This window comes from Pleurodeles waltl, chromosome 5, assembly GCF_031143425.1.
Source record: "Pleurodeles waltl isolate 20211129_DDA chromosome 5, aPleWal1.hap1.20221129, whole genome shotgun sequence".
Taxonomy (NCBI): Eukaryota; Metazoa; Chordata; class Amphibia; order Caudata; family Salamandridae; genus Pleurodeles; species Pleurodeles waltl.
In genome coordinates, this window is record NC_090444.1 from 224,645,307 (window position 1) to 224,661,729 (window position 16,423).

The following is a 16,423-nucleotide window of genomic DNA, read 5'->3' on the forward strand; positions in this document are numbered from 1 at the left end:
TTTCTTTCTGTGCGTGGTGAACCACCTATGGACTGGGAATCATGGGAAGCAGTATTTTTAGCTTATGTTGAAGGGCATGATTGTGGACCAGGGAGGAATCTAGTCTTATTAAACCATTGCTTAGGGGTGTTTGGTTTGAAGGAATATAAAAACCTACCTAATTTAATTAATCCAGGTAGTATAGATGTCGACCAGTATGTTTCTAAGCAAATGTGTATAAGATATGGAACGAAAACTAACATTGTAATGGAAAGGCTCAATTTTATCCTAGAAAAACAATGAGTGGATGAATCTGTAGAGGATTATTTATCCACGTTGAGGTCATGAGCTTTAACTTGCGATTTTGAACATATTACCTATGAACAAGTTCTTAGGTACCAGATTTTAATGAGAACCAATAATAGAAAAATCCTAAAATGGTTATGGACAAGTACTGATATGTCTCTCAGTGCTGCAATTGATTTTGCTAAGGCCATTGAGAAATTTGTACGGGAGATTAAAGGTACCCAAATAATGATGTCAATGTAGTGATGAGAAATGGTGGAGCCAAATATAAAAAAAATTATATTACAAAAGAATGATTTTTAGAAGGGGCACTATTATGTTATAGATGTGGTAGCGGACCACTTTTAGGCAACTCGAAGTATTGTCCAGCGGCAGATTAAGTATGCTCCAAATGCAAAAAGAAGGGGAATTTTAATTGGGTGTTCAGATCCAGCTCTAAAAAGGTGAATTTTGTATGAACCAGTGACAACAGAGTGACTGATGAAGACAATACTGAACAAGATACCAATACCATACTCAACAAAATGGAAGGGAAAGTGAAAAGAGAATATTCTTCTAGTGATATTTCCATAGACGGTGAAAATGTCAGGGTCTTTGTAGACTCTTGTGTGGTATACAATCATTTGGCAAAACATAGTCAAATAGAAATTTCTACTGTCACCAGCTGTATCCCCTGGTGGGTACACAGGCCACAAAACTGACCTGTTGGGGTATTTCTGGGCAGATCTGTGGATTTCCAGATGGTTCACCCATGGAAAGATGTACATAGCTAAGAATGGATAGTCACTTATGGGTTGGCCTCAGCAAGAGAAAATGGGGATTAGGTTGGATGCCTTAGCAAACCCTCCTGTGTAGATTATTGAGATTACAGAAAATTATACCAAGGAAGTAAAATATGCATATCTGGACCAATTTGTGGAGAGATTGAAAAAAATGGTGATGTTTTCAGTGACAAGTTAGGGGAATATCAGGGATTTAAACATAGCATTAAGCTGAGTGACAATACTGTAGCTACAAGGAATAAGGTCAGGAATGCGCCCACATTTTATAGACCTGTTGGACAATTTATGTAAAGAAAAACATAATGGAGCCTGTGGAGTACTCTCCTTGGGTATCACATGTGGTAGTTTCCGTTAAGGCTTTAGGTGAACTCAGATTGTGTGTTGACTTATGCAATTTGAACAGTTCTTTCAGGATTGATTCTCACCCCTTCTTAACCTGCATGAGATGGTTGCAACTCTGGCAGGAGCACAAGTATTCTTAACATTGGACCTTGCAAGTGCCTACCATCAGGTATAACTTGAGAATGAATCAAAACACTTAATGGCATTCGTCACACTAGAAGGTTTGTTCAAATACTCCAGGATGCCTTTTGGTTTGGCAAGTGCTGCATCTGTTTTCCAGATATTAATGAAAACAACACTGGAGGGCATAACAGGTGCAATTGCTTTTCAAGATGACATTTTAGATTTTGGGCAAAATACTGAAGAGCATGACAGCACTTTGATTAATGTTTTGATTGCATTATCAACAAACAAAAGGTCTCACTTTAAGACTAGATAAATGCAAGTTTAGGAGACATGAGGTTGAAAATCTTGGCCATCTAATGAGTGGATCTGGAATCAAACTCAAACTTTGTGATGCAGAAATCATCTCGAAAGCTCCTATTCCTGTGAGCAAAGAACAATTAATTGCATTCCTTGGGCTAACTGATTTTTATGCAAAATGAATTCTTAACTATGCTGCAAAGATAGACACCTTCAGGTACAGAAAAATGTAAAGTTTAAATGGACTGATGTTATGACGTCAGCTTTCATTGAATTTAAACAATTAATAGTTGAAGTGCCATGTCTGAAGCCATTTGTGGCTGGAAAGGAGTTTGTTGTTATAGTGGATGGTAGTGCTTGTGGATTGGGAGGGATACTAATGCAAAGGGGGAATGGGAAAGAATGGTTTGGGTCCTATGCCTCAAGAGCACTGCGTGAAACAGAGAAGCATTATCCTGTAATAAAGTGAGAGTTATTAGTGTGCATTTGGGGTTGTGAGTATTTTAGAACCCTTTTTGGGTAACCAGATTTACAGTAAAAATAAACCACATGGTGGTGTGGCTTCGGGCGTCAAGATGGCGGTCCCACTCTAAGAGTGCTCCGGACCCCTCCGTCATCCGCCGCATCGAGCCCTGACAACCCGTGCCCAGATTCTCTCCACTTGGTCCGCCGCTTGCTGGGGAGTTGGTCGGGGCAGTTTGGGGCCTAGGCTCCCGGCGGGCTGGTGGCGGAATCTGGCAAAAGAGCCCCATTCCATGGGGCCGAAGCGTGAGGCCTGCCCTGGGGCTAGACACATGGGGTTGGCCATTGGAGGAGGCCCGGTGGCCGCTCGGAGCCGCACACTGTACCTGTGGCTGGACTTTGGGCCGGGTGCCGCCTGATCTTGGCCACGCGTCCGTGGCGAGGGCTATTGAAAGTGCCCTGCCCCCTATGAGTGGTGGCCCGGAACCTATGTTGCGGCCGGGAGAGCAGAGCCAACAATCTGAGGCAGCGGGAGAGGCCTGGTGGGTTCCCACGCTGAACTTGCTGCCAGCCGGCACTGGGTGCCGTGGCCGGACACCTGCACTGGGTGCAGAGAGAGAGCGACAGAAGCTGATCCAAGCCCCATGGACAAGAACTCGGATTGCCGGTGGGGCTGAAGCATGCGGCCCACTGGTGGCAGTGTTTGGGTCAGACTGACCGGGCCTTGGCTGGATCCGCAAGGCTCCTGGGCCACGAGGCTGAGGAGTGGCGCGGGTGTCCACGGAAGGGGTTCAAGCAGACTCAGTGAAACGGCTGGGGGCTTGACGACCCCCTGCCCATGTTGCAGAAGCAGAGAGCACACTTGGCGGTTCGGAAGGGGGTGCTGAGACTGGGGCCCTGAGGAAGTTGGAGCCAGGGGTGAGGCTCCACCCATGGACGGACAGCTGGCCCCGAGGGAGTGAGGCGAGAGACCTGACATGGCAATGAAGGAGTTCGCCGCCAGGCAATGAGACACGCAGTGGACGTACGCGAATGCGTGGCTGGTGACGTAGCATCGCCGGGGGGGTGTGAGTTTACCTGGGCCCGGGGGGCTTGGTTGCCTGCCACCTGGGGGACCCCCCTCTTACCCGCTGGCATTGGCCCTGTGGTGGCCTGGTTGCTGGTTTGGCAACAGGCAGTCACCTGCGTCCCAGCAGCATATCGATCAGTTCGCCAAACAGGGGGCCTCCCGGGGGCAGGTGATCCAGTGCCTGAGACCCCTGCAACAGAGGGAGTGAACACAATCCTTCAGGCCATTCAGTCCTCCCAGCTGGTGGTCAAGACCAAGATTGGCGAGGTGAAAGAAGATGTGGGCCTGATACCGCAAGACCTGCGGAGAGCGGTGGGCCGCATCAAGGAGGTGGAGGAACGAGTCTCCCAGATGGAGGATGAGATAGTGGACCTTAAAGCTAAAGTTACCCAGCTGCTGCCCCGCATAGGTGAACTCCACCACAGGGCCGAGGATGTGGAGAATCGCTCCAGATGTAATAACCTAAGCTTTATTGGCTTTCCGGAAGGTGCGGAGGCGAGCCGGGCGACCGAATTCCAGGAGCAATGGATCAGGTTGTGGATCCCTGAGCGGCGACTCTCCCCTTGGTTTGCTATTGAGCGTGTGCCCATAGGGCCCTGGCGCCATGGCCAATAATCGCAAGGTTTCTAAACTTTAAAGACCATGACGTTATTCTAAGAGAAGCGAGAATTCACTCACACCTCTGCTGGGATAACCATCGGATCCTAATTTTCCCAGACTTGCCCGAGAGGTGCAGGCGCCGCTCCTACGAAGGAGTCAAGCAAAAGCTCCGGGCAATGCAATTGACTTACATGCTCCCTTTTCCAGCGCACCTTAAGGTCCTCATGGCTGGGAAATCTGTCTTTTTTGACTCGCCGGAGGCAGCGTGGGACTGGCTCACTGAGTAACACTGAACTGCCCTGGGAGGTCCACCCCGGTTGGGGGCGGTTCCCCGGGATGTGGCCCCGTTGGCTCCCCGAGAGTGGGGGGCACAGGCGCACCCAGTCCTGCTGGAGGAGAAGGAGTGGCCCACGCGGCTCGTCTGCCGAGAGGGTGCAGCCGTGCCCGAGTCCTCCGAAAGGAGGAAGCACGCCTGAGGGCCCGGAAGAAAAGAGACATGCATCGACTGTGGCAGAGGACCGCCTCAGTCAGACTTCCTTGCGTTCCTGAGATTGTCTTATACGGACTCTGCATGCTGGTGAGGGGGTGATGAGACCATCCTACACAGCACTGGGTGGGGGGCACAGATGGCTGCACTGCAGAACTTCAACTATATGGAGGCATCCACCACTCCACACCAATGACAGACAAGTTGTTTTTGAAGTTTTGGGCAACAGATGCTTCTGGGTTGGAAGTATGGGGTGGGGGATGTTGAGGGGATGGGTGGGAATGTTTCTGAATGTTTCTTTGTGGTTAAGTGAGAATTCTGTTGTCTTTTTTCTGTTGGTTGGTCACAGCATGGCTATTGGCCAGACACTCTGCATGTATTCATGCCAACTCCCCACCCAAGCCAGGACCGTCTAAACGGGTGCTTTCCTGGAACGTCAATGGTCTCCTAGATAAAATTAAGCGGTCTGCGTCGTTCACACCCTCCGCTGCTTTGCGCCATCCATGGTCTTACTTCAGGAGACCCACTTACTTGGTACCCGGTGCCCCATTGACAAGATCTACCACGTGGGATTCTCTAGGGGCTCTAAGGGTGTAGAAATCCTATTGCATCATTCACTGCCCATGGTGGTTGCTGCTTCACACTTGGACCCACAGGGAGTTATGTAGCAATATACGGGTTGCTTTGGGGGCACCCAGTCAATATCCTGAGTTCCTATGCTCCTCCGGGAGGTAGTGGTGGGACTTTCCCTGGGTCTGACATTACTGGGTGGGGACTTCAATTCCATCATGAACCCACAGATGGACATTACCGGACTCCTGTCTGCGAACCGAGCAGCTGGGCGAACAGATTGAGTCGCTGGGCAGAGGGCCTTGGCCTCTGCGATGTGTGGAGGGTATGGCATCCCCAAGCGCCGCAGTATACCCATACATAGGCGGCGCACCACACCCATGCTAGAACAGATCTTCTTCTTATGCCAGCCCTCAACGTACCCAGAGTTACGGGGGTTGAGATAATCTCACATGGGGTTTCAGACCATGCGCTGATCCTAGTTTGTTTAGACGACATAGACGCTGCTCTGCATCCTGTGTGGTGACTTAATGCTTGGTACATGCAAGACGGTGAATACACTCGAGCCCTGGGTTACCAACTTGCTGAGTATTTCAATTATAATTTGGGGTCCGTCCCCGGACTCGATTTGGGCTGCTTGTAAGGCCAACCTCAGGAGGCATGCCAAACATCTCCTCCGCATGCAGGAGCATGCGCAGAACCAAAAGATGTAATAAATTGAGGCCAGGGCATTGCGACTGGATAGCAAGCTAACTGTCTCTGAGCACGCATCCATTACGAGACAGCTGACCCTAGTTAGAGGAGAGATCAGACATGCTACTCTCGAAACGGTGAAGCATATGTGGTGAGCTGCGGCAGGCCGTGTGTATGGGAGGGGAGATAAGAATGGCAAGCTTTTGCAGTGCCTTGCAACTCGACCTATGGTGAACAGAGTCGTTCCGGAGGTCGATGACGTATCGGGAGCTATTTCCTGAGCACTATACGAAACTGTGCAAAGCTTCGCCAACTACTACAAGAGCCTCTACGAAGAACAGCCCAGGCCCCAGGTGGAAAGAGAGGCCCCCTCGTTGGGGGAGGTGTCCTTCCCCAGGATCTCCGCAGTGGAAAGACGTGATCTGGATGGACCCATTGGGCTTGAGGAGGTCCGGACCGCCATCTCATCATTGGTCGCGGGCAAGACTCCAGGACCCGATAGTTTCCCGGTGGAGTTCTACAGTAAATTTCGCCCCATTTCACTTCTAAACACCGAAGTTAAGATACTGTCTACAATACTGGCCACTAGATTAAAAAGAGTGCTGTCCACATTGATACACCTGGACCAATGTGCCTTTATGCAAGCTAGAAGTACTAGACATTGCATTAGAACACTGCACGTGGCACTAGCGAACTGGGGCCTCTTGGCCCCTCCTCTGATGCTCCTCCTGTTGGACTTTGAGAATGTGTTCGACACGGTGGACTGGTCATATCTTCAAAAGGTGCTTTCAAGCGCCAGGATTGGTCCTAGATTCCGAAGCCTAGTGAGACTTCTTTACTCTAATCCAACGTTTCGGGTACAGGTGAACGGGGCTGTGTCGGATCCATTTCCTATTCGCCGGAGAACCCACCAGGGGTGTCCCTTGTCCCAAATCCTATTTGCACTGGTGATGGAGTTACTTGCAAAACCCATAAGGGAAGATCCCCTGATAGACGGTTGGTCTTGGCCCACTGGAAGGGAGGACCGCATTGCGAGGTACGCAGACGATGTACTCTTGTTTCTGGCCAACCCAGCCAGCAGCGGACCTCAGGTGATATAACTGCTAGGCCTATTCGCTGAGGCCTCAGGTCTGATAACCAACCCCAGTAAATTGCTATTAGTTCCATTAGGCCCCACAAGGGACTGTTATGACTGGCAGAGTACCATCCCTATCCAACCCAAAAGCTTCTGATATCTGGGGGTGACCATGGCCCTACTACCTGAGTTGGCATGGTGACTTATTGTCCTGCCCCTTACCCGGAGAGTCAGGGAAGACCTCCAGAGATGGCGGTCTCTGCCCCTCATCATCCTGGGAAAGATAGCTCTGTATAAGATGATGGTGCTCCCCTGATTCCTTTACTTGCTTCAGAATTTCCCCTACCACATCCCCAAGCGATGGTTTAAAGAAATGGAAGTGGCTGCGCTGCAATTTTTGTGGCAGAATATCCGCCCTCAACTGGCGTTTCTCACCTGTCAAAGTGATAGATATGTGGGTGGTCTGGGGATGTCTAACCTCTATCTTTACTACCTAGCAATGCACATGCTGGTGGTTAATGACTGGTTGGGGGAGGCTGGTCAGACCCTGCATACCAACTAGAACTCCTGACGATGAGCTTCCTCGGTCTGTTTGGGATGCTGTATGGTAACCCTTTGTTGTGTAGGGTCCCCGAGGTGACAAGGGTGGTACTGATGGGGTGGATGGCTGCGCTGAAGGCAACAGACTGGTGGCACCGTCTCACACGGCAAACCCTGCTGTGGCATGGGTCATGGCTGAGTGAAGTTTCGGCACTCGAGGGGTTTCATAAATGGGACCTCATAGGTATCTCGCTATTGGGCAATGTCTGGGAGGGCTCCCATGTGCGGTCCTTCCAGGAGCTTCAGCAGAAGTTTTTGCTCGCCAGGAAACAGTTACAGCTTAGGCATGCGTTAAACGTGCACATCCAGGCAGGTGTGGTCCTCCCGGAGTTTAGTCCCGTAGAGGCGAAGACACTGATGGGCAGCCTGGGCAGAGGGGAAGTGTCGTGCCTAAAGTGCACCCTAGTCACTACCACATCGCCAACATTTGATAAACTCCGAGAGCGATGGGAACACTGGCTGGGTCCGATGGAAGACGAGGACTGCAGGGACGCATTAATGGCCCGAGAACATTGACCATGATCTCCCGCCTTCAGGTGGTGCAGACTTATTGCTTACACACAGCTTACCTTACCCCTGACAGGATGTACAAAGCGGGTCTCCTATCCCAAGCTGAACTGTCCTTGCTGTGCAGGCCTTGACGCAGATTTTTACCACATGGTGTGGACCTGTCCCCGCATAGCTACCTATTGGTGAGCAGTTGTGTCAGAGATTTCTGGAGTCCTGCGGACAGAGGTAGAATTGGCCCTGTTGCCAATTTTGGTAGGGTCCTGTAGGGGGTGGGGTCCACCAGGGCGGAGCGGGCCTTCATGGCAATGGCATGTTTAGTGGCCAAGAGAGACATTGCACTGGCTGCAAAGCGGAAGCGGCACCTACGGTGGCGAAGTGCTGGTGAGGGGTGGACTGGTGCGCCCAGCAAGAAAAACTGGTGTAAGAGCGGGAGGCTGCCCTGCCAAATATGAGGGAGTGTGTGGCGATGGATAAGTACCTGGGGAGATTGTTCAGCTGACAGGCTCTAGATGTCGAGATTGTTCTATGAACTGTCCTTGATTCATACAATTATTATTGGCCTAATGCCTCTGTGCGAGCAAAGGATTGGCATGTTGGATTGGTATGTGGGACTTGTGTACTGTTCAGCCAGCGGCGTGCGGATGTGACCAGTTAGTTTTATGTTGTTATGCAAAATCAATAAAATTGCTTAGAAAAAAAAAAAACAGCCCACAAACCATTAGTCCTCATGATGTCACGTGGAGGTGGCCGCACCATGACCGCAAGGTTGAGTAGATTGGCCTCTAGATTGCAGGCATTCCAGTATAGAATAGAATATGTACCGGGAAGAATATTATACATGCGGACTGCATGTCAAGGTTACCTTCACGAGGGGAAGGTCTCAGTGGCAAAAATAGGATGAATGTACAGTGGCTTTCACACTGCATGATATCAACCTCATTGGATTAGAGCATGCTGTGGTACAAGAATTCAAATAGTGTGAAGAGATGGTGAAGGACCATGAACTCAATTAAGTGATGACGTTTATCAAAAATGGTTGGCCTGATGAGCGTCCGGTTCCTAAGGAACTTGCTGTTTTTTTTTTTAAATGCAGGAAGAATTGGCTATTAACAATGGAATTGTGGTGAGTGGTGATAAATTTATATCACCATTTGCCCTCAGGAGGATTGTCATTAATAGTGCCCATGAAGGCCATATGGGCATTTCAAGTAGTAGAAGACGGGTTAGGTAAAGCTTTTGGTGGCCTGGTGTAGACAGTATGGTGGAACATCAAGTAAGAGCATGTCATGAATGTGCTTCTAGTGACAAGTCTACCAGAGCGCGTATTCATGTTTATATACCTGTTGAGTTCACTATAGAGGAAAATAGGAGTGGATATAATCCTTTCACAATCTTGCCCAGACAAGCAGCTTTTGAATAGTTATGGTTGACTATTTTCATAAATGGCCTGAGATCAAAACTGTGAGAGAAGTTACATCAGAGAGTGCTGTGGAGTTTCTAGATGAAGGTTTCTGTAGGGAGGGAATTTCTCAAATGGTTGTGACAGACAATGGTCCTCAGTTTATTAGCATTTACACACAGAATTATCTAGAGAGATGTGCTATTGTGCAGGCAAAGTTTTTGTTTTGGTTTTTAACCCAGGTTCAAATGGTGAAGTGGAAAGTTTCAATAGATTTGTAAGAAGCAATTTAGTTGTCCATCAAAGCGGGTGGTCTGGAGTTGAGGAAGACATTGCATTCTATGCTACTTTCATATAGGAAATCTCCAAATTCTGTGACATCAGTGAGGCCTCTCAAATTGCTAAGAGGGCCAGACCGAGCACTAATCTTGTTCTGTGGTGGTTGAAAAAACAAAGTAATAAAAGTCCTGAATCAGCTTGTGTGAATTTCAGGGAAATCAGAGAATTGTGGATGAGCACAAACATAAGATGAAGGACACCATGGGAAAAAAGAGGTGTCCCTAGCAAGCAAGGGGTCAATGTCGGAGATGTCTATTTCAATAAGGGAAGAAATGCGAGCAAAGGATTGGCATGTTGGTCAGACCCCATGTGTGTTATTGAAGTATTCAAAAATGCTGTGCGTGTGGAAGTAGGGAGTGTATGAAATTTTAATTTTGTTTCATTGTTTAAGGGAGGAGTTTTCAGATGTGGAAAGGAGGTTGATGGAGGCAATGTGTTTCTAGATGTGGGTGAGAAAGTCTATAGAGGGGCACTGATGTAAGTGTAGACAATATCCCTATCATTATCGAGTATGTTAATCCCATTCCCATTCACGATTCATCCAGCAAGTGTGGCAGTTTTTAAATGTAAATTGGGTGAAGTTTGTCTGAACTTGTTCAATGGGGACTTGTCCAAGAAGAAATGTATATGAGTTTTGATTAAGAAAAAAAGAAGTAGCCAGGAAAAATAAATGGGAGGGAAACATGTAGTTGCAGATGTGCCTTTATTCTCAAGAGGAGTAGTTATATGTCTGCACATCCTGCATTACAGTGACTTGACAGCCGACAGAAGAAACCATAAGCAAGCTGTAATTTTGGGTAAAACGCCAATTGCATCCATCATTATTTCATGATTGTGCTAGCTTGTCAGCCAGCACTCAAGCCCTTGTGAACATTAAAAAACCTCCCTCCCACCATGATGACTGCACAGACCATGAAATTGCTGTGCTATCAGTCAGGTGTAAATGAACACTATGATATCTACATGCAAGACCAAGTACTCCATCCTAAGGAAGGAGGAGAGGACTATTGTTTTGGACTTTCTGGTGAATTGAATAATGTGCAGGAGGGCCCAGACACTGAACTGTAGTAAGAGGGTCTCTTACCATCGAGTTCTCTTTCCAACTACCTTATCACATTTGTTGGAAAGGCCCACATGGCCACTTCAAGTTTCAAGTTTGTTTGTATTTGGCCACATTATGGCCTTTGTGTACAAATGCATGAAAGAATAAGGGTTATGGAGATAAAGAGGAGGTAGAAAAAGATTTCAAAAGTAGGCAAGAAAATGAACTTGGAACATAGTGAGACATAGCAACAGCCAGGGGGATCAACACATTATCAAAGTACCTTTGTTTGTGTTAAACTGCATTATAGAGGAGTATGAAATGGACTTTTCACTGGGGGCAGTGTCTCAGTCTAACTGATGGGCTCTGGATCATAAGTCACCTCGTATGTACTTTTTAATATTTTTACACAGTTTTTCAAGCGTGGTTCTGACCATTGACAGACCTACTTTATGCCTCTCTGGCTTATTTACCAAATGACTGTGTCATACATAAAGAAGGGAATTAATTTTACAAGTTAATTCCATGCTTTTCAGTCCATAAGACCATTCTGCTGGCGTCAGCCCAAATCGGTTTGTTGAGCATTATTGTGCAGTATTGATCCACCGACAAAATGAAGAGTTCCTTCCATGCCTCTTCCATTTGTTGGATGGTACCAAGCATTATTGCATAGAATTGATCCATGGACAAAATGAAAATAGTTTCTTATTGAGTAGTATTGATTTGCAGACAAATTGAAAAGAGTTTATTCTGAGACTCTTTACTTTGTTGGATTGCATAGATCATTATTGAGTAATATTGATCCATGGACAAAATGAAAATAGTTCCTTCCATGCCTCTTCACTTTGTTGGACTGGACGTCAACTTCAGAATCACAGAGTGCCCTACAATGTATAAAGAATGACTTGAACAACTAAGGATTTGATAATAGTGGGGCATCAGAAAGTACTAAACTCAGAAAATACCTCACACTGCCTTGGGCTCTTAGGTGGAATGGACTTTGGAAATGGCATATAGGTTAAATAGCTGTAATACAAACTTTTATTGTTCATACATTTATCCACTATAAAAGTAAATGACGAGATTTTAAGTAGTTTAAAATGTTTATTTAATACAATATTTAAAAGAGTTTTATTAGTCAAGTAAACTTACCAAACATTGCACAAAGCGTCTCCTGAAATCTGTCCCTGTGCTAAGTAATTTTAAATCAGTCAGTTAGACAACTGTAATAAATTCTCTAAAAATGAAAATGCTTCTGTAAAGCAGTCTAGCCAGTGAAGCTATCAGTATTCATAAGAATACTGTAGCAGACCTTAAAAGAAGTAGTCTAGTTGACATATCATGCTTTCAAAAGTTTTAGAAAAAAAGTCTGGGAATGCTATTGCTTGAAAGTAATCTCAAAAGTAATTTCTTATACTATCTTCTTCTCGACCAGCTTCACAGCCTATCACCTCGTAAGCCTCTGACTATTACAGCTGCTCAGTCTAGTCTGGTCTGGAACTCTCCAGTGCTCTATCTATCTGAACTAATTTATCTTTCTCGCTGACACTTTTAGAATACAAATCACCGAATACAATTTTTAACACATTGTTACTTCTCGTGTGTTGCCTTTTCCTAAGAGTGGGTAAATCTTAGTCAATGTAACTTTCTCAAACAAAGAACAGTTCAACTTGATGATGGATTTTGTAACACATGTAAAACTTTTCATACATGATTTGCTTCTGTAAAACAAAATACTTGTAAGAGTTTGAAAGTTTATTCGATCATGTCATATCCCTTCTAATACATCTCCACATCATTAGCCTATTCATAAAAGATGCAATTTTATGGATTATGTTAACTAATTCATGCATTCCACAACATGTCTGTAAGGCTGAAGAGAATAGTATGATACAGCCCTTTTTGTTGGGACAGGAATACATTTGTATCATGCATATGCCATGCAAAGATTACAACAGAAACATTTATGTTGAGTCAATTTCTGTTAAAATTAGCAGTTGAGCAAGTCAGGCGACATAGGTCATGCAGAGTTTAAAATGAGTGTACAATTGGAAAAGGCAGCTTTGGTTAGGTCTAGTCTCACTCTTTCACATTAATTAAGTCAGTATTTTTATATTTCATGAAAGCTTTTGCAACTCTCCGCTTTTGATGGTTTGGAACCATCACAAATAATAATAATACATACATTTATTACAATTCACTTTCATTTTCATCATCATCAGAATCTTGTCTTTGTTTCAGGCTTTCTTTTTCTTGAATTTTCTTGTATTACTCATTGACTCTGGCCCTTAATTCTGAATCTCTCTTCATTCTTTTGTTCATTTCTTTTGCTCCTCCCTTTATCATATTCATTTTTATTGGTTTATATACAGTATGCCTACTGTCAACAGAAAACAAGTTATTACAACTAATACAGTTACTAGTATACTTTTAAGTATTCCTCCTCCTAATCCTCTAAGCCAGGTAGCTACTATTGTCATTCCTTTGGAAGTGCTTTGAACTATGCTAGTAGTTTGCAAATGTTCTTTGCATACTTTTCTTTCTGCTTCAAACGTATGTACCTGAAACAATTTTCTATTTTCATCATCTTGTAGACTTCTGAGGTACTTGTATCTCGTATTGAGCTGTTGAAAACTTTCTTATTTTCTCATCAATCAGAACTACACCTACAGCAGGTATCATGGTTCCAAATAAATATCCACTAATTGAGTCTCTTCATTTGTACTTCATGGATATCTTGTGTGTGCTGTTGTCATTGTTAATGCATCTAAAGTTTGTACATGATATACCTTAAAAAACAACAGTCCTAAGCAACAAAGTACCTCCCAAAATGCAGGCAACCTAGAATATGCACTCTCTCAACATATAAAATATATTCCTGGTATTGTTGGATCATCCGCTTGCAAAATCTGCCCTCTTCCACCAGATAATTCAAATACATGTTCACAATTACTATTTCCTACTGATATGTTCTTTCCACTTATTGTTCTTTCAAACACTCACACTTTCCCCTTTTATCTTTTATATAGCTTTAGTGTGGGTTCAGACATTCTCTTTTTAAATTCACCCTCTTCCTTTTTCCAAAAATTACTTTTAACATCCTCTTTCTTAGATGAACTTCTTGTAAATCACAAATTTCTCTCTTTCAGCATTTGGATAAATGCTTTTTCTTGTGAGTTGATTCAGCAGGTTAATTATTTTAATGTACCGTAACAGTATTCATGCGAAGAAATGGTCCAATAGAATGCCAAGCTGTCTTAATTTCCTCAGCTTGTTGGATGTAAATGCATGCTTTTTATTAATTGTACTTTTGAGAGTACCATGTCAAAAGTAGAATAATAATAATCAAAATGGTGGTGTCTATAAACTAACTGAAAAAAATACTACAAGAGATAGCATATGAAAAAAAGTGGAATCTGGTGGTATGAGACCTGCTCATCAGCTGACGATGGCATGTGTGGACATACATAACAGTCCTTGATTTCTAAAGCTTTAGTGTATTCTTGTACTCATCTAGAATAAACATTCATTGAATAATCTTCATCCATATAAATTGCAAATACTGTTTTTAAATCATCTTCATATATAATTAGTTTCTGTGTTGAATTGGATAATTCTAGTTTTCTCTTTGTCAGGTGCAAAGTGTATTACTAAAAATATCGCTACTCCTACCAGATTTATCAGTGTAAGTAAAGTCCCCAAGAACACCTTAACTCCAGTTCTATTTGCGGTACACATGTTGTCTCTATAGTCCGATCTACTACCAATAAATAGTTTGTAACAGCAAATATAGTTTGTTGCTTTAAACAATTTAAATGCACTTCTTCTTTAGGTTAGTTTTCCTTCTGAATTAGTCTTTTCTTCTGTCTTCTAAATGTTTTTCTTTATACTTTCTTTTTAGCATTTTAGTTTGTTAATAATAATAAACCTTTGTGTAGACAATCTCGAACCCTAATCTTTGATCTTCTAAATTTTATCCCTACAGTTTCATCTTCTTTTACTCAGACCTTGGCATCCTTCTTATCTTCTTTTCAATTTCCTCTTTAATAATCTTTTTATTGTTTCTGCAGTTCATATAACGTCTTAGGTGGTCATTCCAACCTCAGCGGTAAAAGGCGCTTACCGCCAGACAGAAGACCGCCATAACACTGCCGCGGTCGCGGTAAACCGCCACTGTCATTCTGACCCACACTAGGCAAACCGCCAAAATACCGCCATCCACAAAAGTCCGCCACACCAAAGGTCAGCGATAAACTGGCGATGACCAAACCTCCACCGTCACGCCAACTGAAATACGCCCATGCCATTACGACCCACGAATCCACGCAGCGGTCTTTCAACCGCGGTATTCTATTGGCGGTACACACCGCCTCGGTCGAAATACACATACACCTACAAAACACTACCACATTGGACAATTCGAAATACACACACCTGATACACATACACACACCACTCCCACACACCCAATACAATATAAAACACACACCCACATCACCCACAAACCCCTACGGCCAAAAATTTCGAACGAAGACCAGAGAGAGACACCACAGTCAACTACCAAGCATCCACAGGCACACAATACCAATACCCACAGCACTTCCACGCATCTCACACAACACACCACTAAATAGCACCCCACCTATCACTACACACTCCACCCCACACATCATCCACACCACCCCATGGCACCTCAAAGACACCCCAGGTTCTCAGATGCTGAACTCAGGGTCATGGTGGAGGAAATCCTACGAGTAGAGCCCCAGCTGTTCGGGACAAAGGTGCAGCACACCACCATTGCCAGGAAGATGGAGCTATGGAGCAGAATAGTGGACAGGATCAACGCTGTGGGACAGCACCCAAGAAATCTGGATGACATCAGGAAGAGGTGGAACGACCTACGGGGGAAGGTGCGTTCCATGGGATCAAGGCACAACATCGCGGTACAGCGGACTGGCGGCGGACCCCCACCTCCTCCCCCCGAATTTACAACATGGGAGGAGCAAGTCTTGAACATCCTGCATCCTGAGGGCCTCGCTGGAGTATCTGGAGGAATGGACTCTGGTAAGTCTCATCTTCACTACTTCATCCCCCCCACCCCACCTGCATGCCAACTCATACCCCCATCCCTCACCCCCTTCACAACTACCCCTTGCAAATGTCTCACCATCACAACCCACCCATCCCCAAAGCATGGACACCCATCACCAAAGCATGCCCAATGCACATACCCATCACCCCCCCCCCCCAAAACACCGTCAAAACAGCCCCCACAAAGGAATGCCAGCACTGGGGTACACGGGCACCCACCCATTGCACGCCATTGGCACACACAGAAGCAATAACCATACTTTTATACCCCTGCAGGACCCGAACGCCAGGTCACTGCGCAGGAGGGTCCACAAATGTCCCCTCCACCCCCAGAAGAGGCCCACAGTGATGACAGCAGCTCTGCCTCCCTGGATCTAGATGACCAGCCCGGTCCATCGGGGACCTCTGGACAGTCGGTTTCCCTCAGACAGGCACAGGCCACAGCAGACCTACCCCCCTCTGGGAACACCAGCACAGCACCCACCCAGCGGGCCCATACCTCTGTCCCCAGGACACGTCAATCAGCGGTGTGTCCACCACTACAGGGAACCCAGGCTAACCCACCTCCCCAACAACAACAGGGACCTGGGGGCAGTGGTAGTGGGCACACAGTCCAGGGGACTGAGGCCCAAGGAAACAGGGGAACTGGGAGGG